Genomic DNA, 8,493 nt, shown 5'->3' with positions numbered 1-8,493 from the left:
GTCATCTACATCAGCAGGAAGCTGATCCCGGCCGAGAGGAACTACGCCGAGGTGGAGAAGGAGGCCCTAGCCATCAAGTGGGCAGTCCTGGAGCTGCGGTACTACCTCCTGGGCCGGAAGTTCACCCTGGTCACAGACCACACACCCCTTCAGTGGATGGCCCGCACCAAGGAGACCAATGCCAGGGTGACCCGATGGTTCCTCGCGCTCCAGGACTTCCACTTCGAAGTACGTCATCGGGCTGGAGCTGCGAACGCCAACGCGGATGGCCTCTCTTGGATCTGGGCAGCTTTCGCAGGTCTGTCAGGGGTCACTCCCCACCCCCCCCCTATCTCTCCCCTACTATCTCATATCGTTAACAGGACCAGGATGACGCTTGGGGGGGGGAGTGTGACGAGCATCCCGAAGCTTCATCAGCCTTGCCCTAGAAACAAGCGAGGGGCACCTGGCCATCATCATCACAGGCTGATCGGTCACAGCTGCACCTCATCAGGCGGCGGCTACATAAGCCACGCAAGCCCTGCCATCGAGGAGATTCCTCCATGAGACTGAGCACTAACTCGCCCTCTCCTTTTTCCCAAAGAAAGCAGCGGGTGACCGACCAGCCCCACAGGAGCACTGCACGGACCCTCTGCACTGGGAAGACGGAAGAGAGCACTCACGGCACCGGAGCACCTACCTGGACCTTGCTCACTAGCACCTATCACCCCAATAAATCCACCCTCCGGGGTATTGATTGAGATTATTTGTCGTGTGATTCTTCACCCCGTTACAGTATATATTCAAACAATAAATGGCATTTTGACAGTCTTTGATGGGGCATGACAGATCGCTGTTTATAAGCCTCAGAGAGCCACTTCTGGGACGCTTCAGAAACATCAGAAACAGCTTGACTAGAGTGGCCGCGATCAGCTCAGTAAAGCAGCCCATAAGATCGCTAGTGAAATGAAGTCTAGATAAGGGCATTTTGCAAAATATATTCTCATTATTTTTCTTTACCTCTTAGTGTTGTCTTAATTATTTATGTATGTTTAAATTAATCTGTTAAGAAGCAAGTTATGACAGCCACTGTGTAATTGAATATATTTCAACAACAAATAGAAATTTTAAAATATTCACACAACATTCACACAAACACAATAAGACAGTCCAATCCTGACACACACACACACACACACACACACATACATATATATATATATATATTAGGCACCGGTGTCATTTGCTGATTTATTGTTGTACATGTAGTTGGTCTGCATTTACAATCTTTACTCATGCTCCAATTTAATGTTAATAATTTGTAAACAAAATTGTCAACTATATAATTAACAATGTTGATTAAAAGTATGCAAACAGTTTTCATTACATTTTATTCTAAAACAAAAGAGGACTACAGAATGATAAAACAGAACTTACGGAAAAATCTGACAGAAATCTTCATCAATGTATTCATGAAGGTGTTTGGCCAATGTCTTGTTCAGGTTTAGAACTTTGTCCCTGTTTTTCGGGCAGTGGCATCCACCCTTTCTGAACAAAGCTTCAAGGGTGTTATAGGCTATCTGTCCATTTATATTCAGAGTGACATAAATAAAAGTTGTTAAAAGGGCAAAAAAAGAGTGGTTGATTATTCACAACAATTGAGTCACACTTACCGGCATTATAAATGCCTTTGTGGAAGCAACACATGATTGCACTGATTCTTCCACTCCCTTTGATAGACGTTGCTCCAAATCATTATAAACGTTGTCAAAATATTTGTCCAATTCATTTAGTGCCTTCATTAGATTGTTTTCAAGTTCCATGCGGATTCTGTCTTTCGTTTCAGCCTAAAACACATCCATACAACAGCAATGAAGTACAGAATAACATATTGGCAACATTCTGTGTCATTTTGATGCATACTGTTTTCTTGTCTGTATCCAGCTGGACACTTTGGATCAGAGACAGAACTCCCTTTGCTTCATTGACATATTCTCTTGTCAGTTCTCGATTAATGCTCTTGTTAAGGCTCCTCAGATCATCCTGCAGCTTTGGGATTTCTATAGAAGTGTGAGATGTGGATTCATTTGGTCAGTGCTTTGTCTGGCTCATAACAATTTTAAAATTGTGATTTAAAATTTGCAAGCAATTACAGAACAGACTTTTACTTTATGTATGGATTTTTGTTTCCTAATGACGTACTGTAATGTAGTACCAAGGAGAGTTTACCTGTTTCGATAGATTCCAGATTTAAACTGGTGTCGAAGAATGCTTTAGAACTTACAGTAAATACTTGAAGAAAATCATTGTCAGTGCTGAATCTTTTCTAAAAAAAAAAAAAAGATAAAGAAAGAAAAAAAACTAATAAAATAAGAATTATATATTGTAGTCAAAATTTAAAGTGGATCAAAACCTTTCATCAAAGTCCTAAAACCTAAAACCAAAATGTGTTCTTGTCTTAGGACAACTTTGATAAACTTTTTTGATCCACTTCAAATGTTGACTACTGTATACGTATAAACCAAATTTATTAATAAAACATGGTAACAATAAATACCTTGATTTTGGAATTTTCAAACTTTTCTTTCACCCTTGTCTTGGCAAGTTCATTTCTTTGACTTATGCACATTTTTTTCTGTTCCTGAAGAATGGTTAAAAATTATGTGAATGTGATTATAAGGGGCCTAATAATATAGGTCAATTGTGAAATCAGTTTCAATATTTAAAGGTTTATACTTTTTAAATGTTCTTAAATTTATAAAAAAAAAAATATTTTATATAATATTGTATATAAAATATTTTTATTAAATTGTCTACCTTTTCTTCTGAAATTTGAGCTACAGGAAGGCGTGCAGCTCTAAACAGACAGATTAAAAATATTTGAAAGATATACAACATTGACAACAACTTAAAATCTCCAAAGGCATGTCAACAATTCTGATGTCAAAAAACATACAGAGAGCAGCTCAATGTGATATCTGGACAGATTGTAGGAATTTCACAATATAATACTGCACAGCCCATTTAATGACAAAGAAATTATAATTCTAACCTCATAAAGTCTACTGGATCAATCTCATCAGTCTTTGTACAGATGAAGTTGATGTGTTTACATTCTCCTCCTGGTCCCAGTTCTTCAATGCAGTGCTTTAATATCCCCCAGGGGTCTCTATCAGTGATTGCTCGATTGATAGCACTTACAATCCACACAGAAGAGCACTCTCTCAGTTTCTACAGGATTTAAAATAGTCAGTTAGAGCAGTGTTTCCCAACCTATTTTTATGAGCGGAGGGCACACGCATAGAGCGGATAATACGCAGAGCGTCACACCACGTGAAAGTGAAACCTGAGCGGTTAACTAATTTTCGGCAGCCGGAATTACGGTGCATCTCTAATTATTGGCGACATCAGAAATGGATATTATATAATATATGCTCTTTTGAACATTTTAGCAATTTAAAAATATTAAAAAATTATTTTTTACACGGCACCCCTGCTCTCGACAGACGGCACCCCGGTTGGGAAACACTGAGTTAGAGGACATGCTTGTAGTAACATATTAGATTGTGTGGTTGTATAATGTGCATTTTCAAAAGAGTGTATAAATATATTTACAGATTTCCACAGGTCATCTCTAGTCCTACTGCAGTCTCCACTCCCAGGAATATCAACAAGCACAATGTGCTCCATGAGTTCACGACAATCTGGTATCTTGATTGTCACACTCTTCACAAGCGGCCAGTACCAGCCACCAGAACATGCTTCACTGTTCAGTATGTAGCGTGCAACATCACTGGCAAATTCAGAGACCTGTTGAGGAAATAAGTTGTTTTAATTTTGGAAAAAAAAGAGAAATAAATGTATTATTATTATTGTTGTTGTTGTTGTTGTTTTACGAAACACTAAATATTAGTGTCCTAAAACATACATCGCTTTTTGAGATCTTCTTTGAGTTTTCAGTTTCCTTATTGATGGACAATAATTTTTCAGTCTCAGCATATCTGTCATCTTTCTTGAGCTCTTCTAATGTTTTCTGGTCTGCATCATCTCCATACAGCGCAGTGATCTTTTCTTCCGCAATTTCAATCAAGTCCTCATTCCTGTCCTCATTTTCATCTGATAAAACTATAAGAAGATCTTTCAACTCTTTCTCCCACTCCTGCAGAAGTACAATATAGAAAATAAGGCTTTATTTAATTTCCTCAATTGTGATTTATTTATATATTTATTAAAAACTCTCATTAAAGGCATGGTAAGATCAGTATAAATGAGCAAACCTCTTTAGAGAAGAGGTCGATCTCTGCTATGTAGTTGGAGTCAGTCAGATTGGCTTCCACCTGAGTAATAACAGCTGTACAGGCACCAAAACAACCAGACGGCACTAGATTCTTTTTTCCCAAGATTGCACTTAATAGGGAGCTCTTCCCTTCTCCAGATTTTCCGAAAATCCCTATGGTTGCCTTCTTTCTGTTAACAGTATTCATTTTATTTATCTTTGAAATGATGTCTTTGTGCATAATGATTGTGTGGACCAAGTTATCAGTGACTCTTTTCATGATTTGCTTTGCCTTCAACATGATCTCCATATCTGTGTACAAAGAAGGAAATGGTCACAATGAGGATTATTGTTTAAATAAATGCATTATATGAATGACAAAAGGCCTATCTTTACAAAACTCCACATTGTATATGTAATAATGAATTCTGTAAAACCTATTGCCTACATATCATCATATTCTTGTTAGCCCCTGCTGGTATAATTATACCAGAATGTGTGCAAAAGGCATCTTTCCACTTCAGAAAAAAATAATTAAATTAAGAAAATGTCTGGCATGACCGCTTTACATTTGTTGTAGCTACATTGTGAATAAATTATGTAGACGTTCTAGGCTAAATTACTCTAGTAGTGCCAGATTAAGAATGGAAAGATTCAGAATGTACTTGCCTGTTGTAAGTGGTGGCTCTGAGTCAGATGATTCATGATCACGTTTTCTTTTAGTGCCTATGAGAAAATTATGATTTATTCCCCATCAGTTACAAACTTTAAAGCAAACACACAATGATTTTATTATTTTAGAAAATTGTATACCTTGGTTAGGCATTGTGGGATGGTTGGAAAGATCTGGAGGGATTAAAAAGAACATTCAGATTAAAAACATGATTCAACTATCAACAGACTATTTTCATATCATAATGTCAGTTATCTTTTATATTATATATATATTTATATATTTTATTTTTTAAACTTACAGGTATACCTTAGAATAAGATCAGTTTTGTTCATCAATTAAAGGATCTTCTTTTTTTCTTAACTATAATAACAAAAAATTTTGGCTCACGCACCAGTGGAGGATGATTTTTTGTCATCCCATGAATTTGATCCATTTCCTCTCCTGGTGTTTCAAAAAATATGGCTGATCTTATAAAAAATAAATAAAACAACAACAAAAAAGCTTATGCATGCTGACATCTTATTTTTGAAGAAAACTGTGATGTGACAATAAAATTGCTCCATCCTGATTTTTTCTGTTTTTGTGAAGATCTCATACTAAATAGCTTTAGATCTTAAAATTAAATATAAAACCCATGTGAAAAGCTAATTGCCCGCTTGAACTTAAAATCTGGTTCAGCCAACTTTAGCAGCAATAATGGCAACCAAATGAATTGAAGATCAGTCTTTCAACAGTAGAATTTTGACCCACTCTTCATTGCAGAACTGCTTTAGTTGAGACACAATGAAGAGATTGAGCATGAACTACCCATTTTAGGTTCTGCCACAGCATTTCAACCAGGTTCAAATCAAGACTTTTACTAGGCCACTACTAAATTAAATGTAGCTTTTTTTGAGCCATTCAGAATTCATGTTTCCATCAGTTATTGCAAGTTGCCCAGGCTCTAAAGCAGCAAAGCATCCCCACAACAGCACGCTGTCACCACTATGCTTGACCATATATGATGTTCTTTTCTGAACTTGATGTTTGGTTTATGCCAGATGTATCAGAACCCCAAAGTGCCAAAGAAAAGTAAAGCAAAAGAAAAAGAAAAGAAAAAAACCCATATGTGAGGCCCTATTTTAACGATATAAGCGCAAGGTCTAAAGCGCATGGCATAAATGCACTTAGGGCGTGTCCGAATCCACTTTTGCTAGTTTAATGACGGGAAAAACGGCCGGCGCGGTCTAAAAGGTTTGTCCCTATTCTCTTAATGAGTAATGGGTGTGTTTTGGGCATAACGTGCAATAAACCAATCAGAGTCTCATCTCCCATTCCCTTTAAGAGCCAGTTGTGCTCGTGCCATGGCAGATTTGCTATTTACACGGCGGAATTTGCAAGCGCAAAGACAGAACGCATCTCCAGAGAGGAAACGGATCTGCTCGTGCACTAGCAAATAGGTAGCCTAATTCTGATACATGCAATGACTATCCATTATGACATGTAGGCATTTTTATATTTATGTAATTTACCTTTTTGTATTTATACAAAACCTAACTAATGAAAAAAAAAAAAAAAAGCAAAGGCAATAAAATGCCCTAAGTATGCAATCTATCCAAAATACAAACCTTACAGTGGGTGGCTCTCACTCCTAACCTAGTGTTTCTAATAAAGCACTATAATTATATTACAGCGCTATGTGTCACCTGTCCACTTTTCCCCAATACAAAGAGAAACTACCCAGCAAGCAATAGCCATCAATTCAACGTCTCGGTTAACTATAGACCCGATATAGTCCGTCTATGTGTAATCCACTTCTAGCCCAAATAACCTTGAATTTAGTTTCATGTCGTTTTTTGGCAAAATAACTTGTGAGATGTATGATATTCCATCATGTAAGCAAAGTAACAGCATTTACCGGGTGTTTGGTTTCATTTCTTTGACATGTTCAATATGTAGCCTGTGCGTAGCCCCGATTTAGCTCGTAGTCAGAGCGGCTATTTGTAGCCCACTTATAGTCAAACCTGATTCACAGGCAGTGCATGAGATGGTTGATATCCCATCATGTTCGCAGTGTCAATAATATCTACAAAGATATAAGGGTCATTTCATGACATGGTCTATATGTAGCCAAGATTTAGCTCTAAATTGGACAGGCTACGTGTAGTATGCTTTTAGCCCATCTGGTGAAATCGAGGCAATCTGTGGTTTAATTTTAACGGCTTGGCTATAGTCCTACCAGTAACCAGACCAGCGATGAGCATGGCCAAAATAGCCTTAAAATTGTTTACATGTAATTTTCGCCCACGCAGCTACTTATCAAATGCAAGAAAACTTTTGAAACATTTAAATTAGCATTATTTTATATTTTATTTAATTATTTTACAGCATTATTAAATATAGCATTATTTATTATGCCAAAAATAATGCTAATTTAAATGTTTCAAAAGTTTACTTGCATTTGATATGATGTCATGCATCCCACGAGCTGTTAAATGTTACATTCATACACATTATATGATATTATTGATATTCGGCTGTCTTTCATTTTATAAATAAAAATCAAATTACAATTCCCAACAGCTAGATGGCAATTGGCACTTAGGGCGTGTCCGAATCCACTTTTGCTAGTTTAATGACGGGAAAAACAGTCGGCGCACCCGGTGCATGGTCTAAAAGGTTTGTCCCTATTCTCTTAATGAGTAATGAGTGTGTTTTGGGCATAACGTGCAATAAACCAATCAGAGTCTCATCTCCCATTCCCTTTAAGAGCCAGTTGTGCTCGTGCCATGGCAGATTTGCTATTTACACGGTGGAATTTGCAAGCGCAAAGACAGAATGCAAGTGTGGTATTACAAATTTATAAAATGTTAAATCTAGGTTCCAATGTAATAGAATATATACTGAAAAAGTTATGTACCTTGTGTTTTACATTTTGAGGTAAAAAAGGTTGACCTTTCTAAGGAGATCAAATCAGTAAGCCCAGGTGTCTGAGATAATGACCTTTTGTTTTTATGCTCTTCCTGACCATCTGGCTTTTTAAGCTCAAAGCACAGCTGTACCTTTGTCTCTGTGATATGCTTTGCCAAGGAAGGTTAACAATAGTTGATGTGTTAACAAGCGTGCCCTCTGTTGATCAGAGCATTTTTAGTGTTTTGATTGTGTGGTAACAAAGAAACTCACAAAATGTTTAGGAAGAATGCTAGACTGATCCCCACAACTGAAAAAGGTGTTCTCGCGACTCCTTTGTGGTCAGATAGCGAATTCAAATCACTGTTAGGAGTGCAAATGAACCTAATAGTCACTGAGAAAGTTAGACAAGAACTAACTCAGAAATATGAGATCCATCCTGACAAGACTTGGTCTGTAGATGAGTGTAAAAAGGTACTAGGAGTATGTATACGCAAGAACAATGTGAAAGGCATTATCTGCTGCCACAGAGAATTTGGTTTAGCGCTAGCTACACAACAGTCTCAGCGTAACTTAAAGCTAGAGGAACAGAACAAAGAGCTCCGTGCTAGAGTATCCTCTTTGACTAAGAAAATGAACCGCAACAAAGCTGCAGAAAAAACTGATGTGGAAG

The 8,493-nt window shown here is 37.5% G+C and overlaps 1 pseudogene; it reads right to left on the bottom strand.

Annotated features, from left to right (window-relative positions):
- LOC107574571 (nuclear GTPase SLIP-GC-like) overlaps positions 1-8,493 on the bottom strand; it is a 20,392-nt pseudogene that overhangs the window by 3,374 nt on the left and 8,525 nt on the right.

The sequence above is a fragment of the Sinocyclocheilus grahami genome, unplaced genomic scaffold (genome assembly GCF_001515645.1).
Source record: "Sinocyclocheilus grahami isolate Dianchi unplaced genomic scaffold, SAMN03320097.WGS_v1.1 scaffold2272.1, whole genome shotgun sequence".
In the NCBI taxonomy this organism is placed as follows: domain Eukaryota; kingdom Metazoa; phylum Chordata; class Actinopteri; order Cypriniformes; family Cyprinidae; genus Sinocyclocheilus; species Sinocyclocheilus grahami.
The sequence above is the reverse complement of the archived record's forward strand: the minus strand, read 5'-3'. Positions and strand labels throughout refer to the sequence as shown.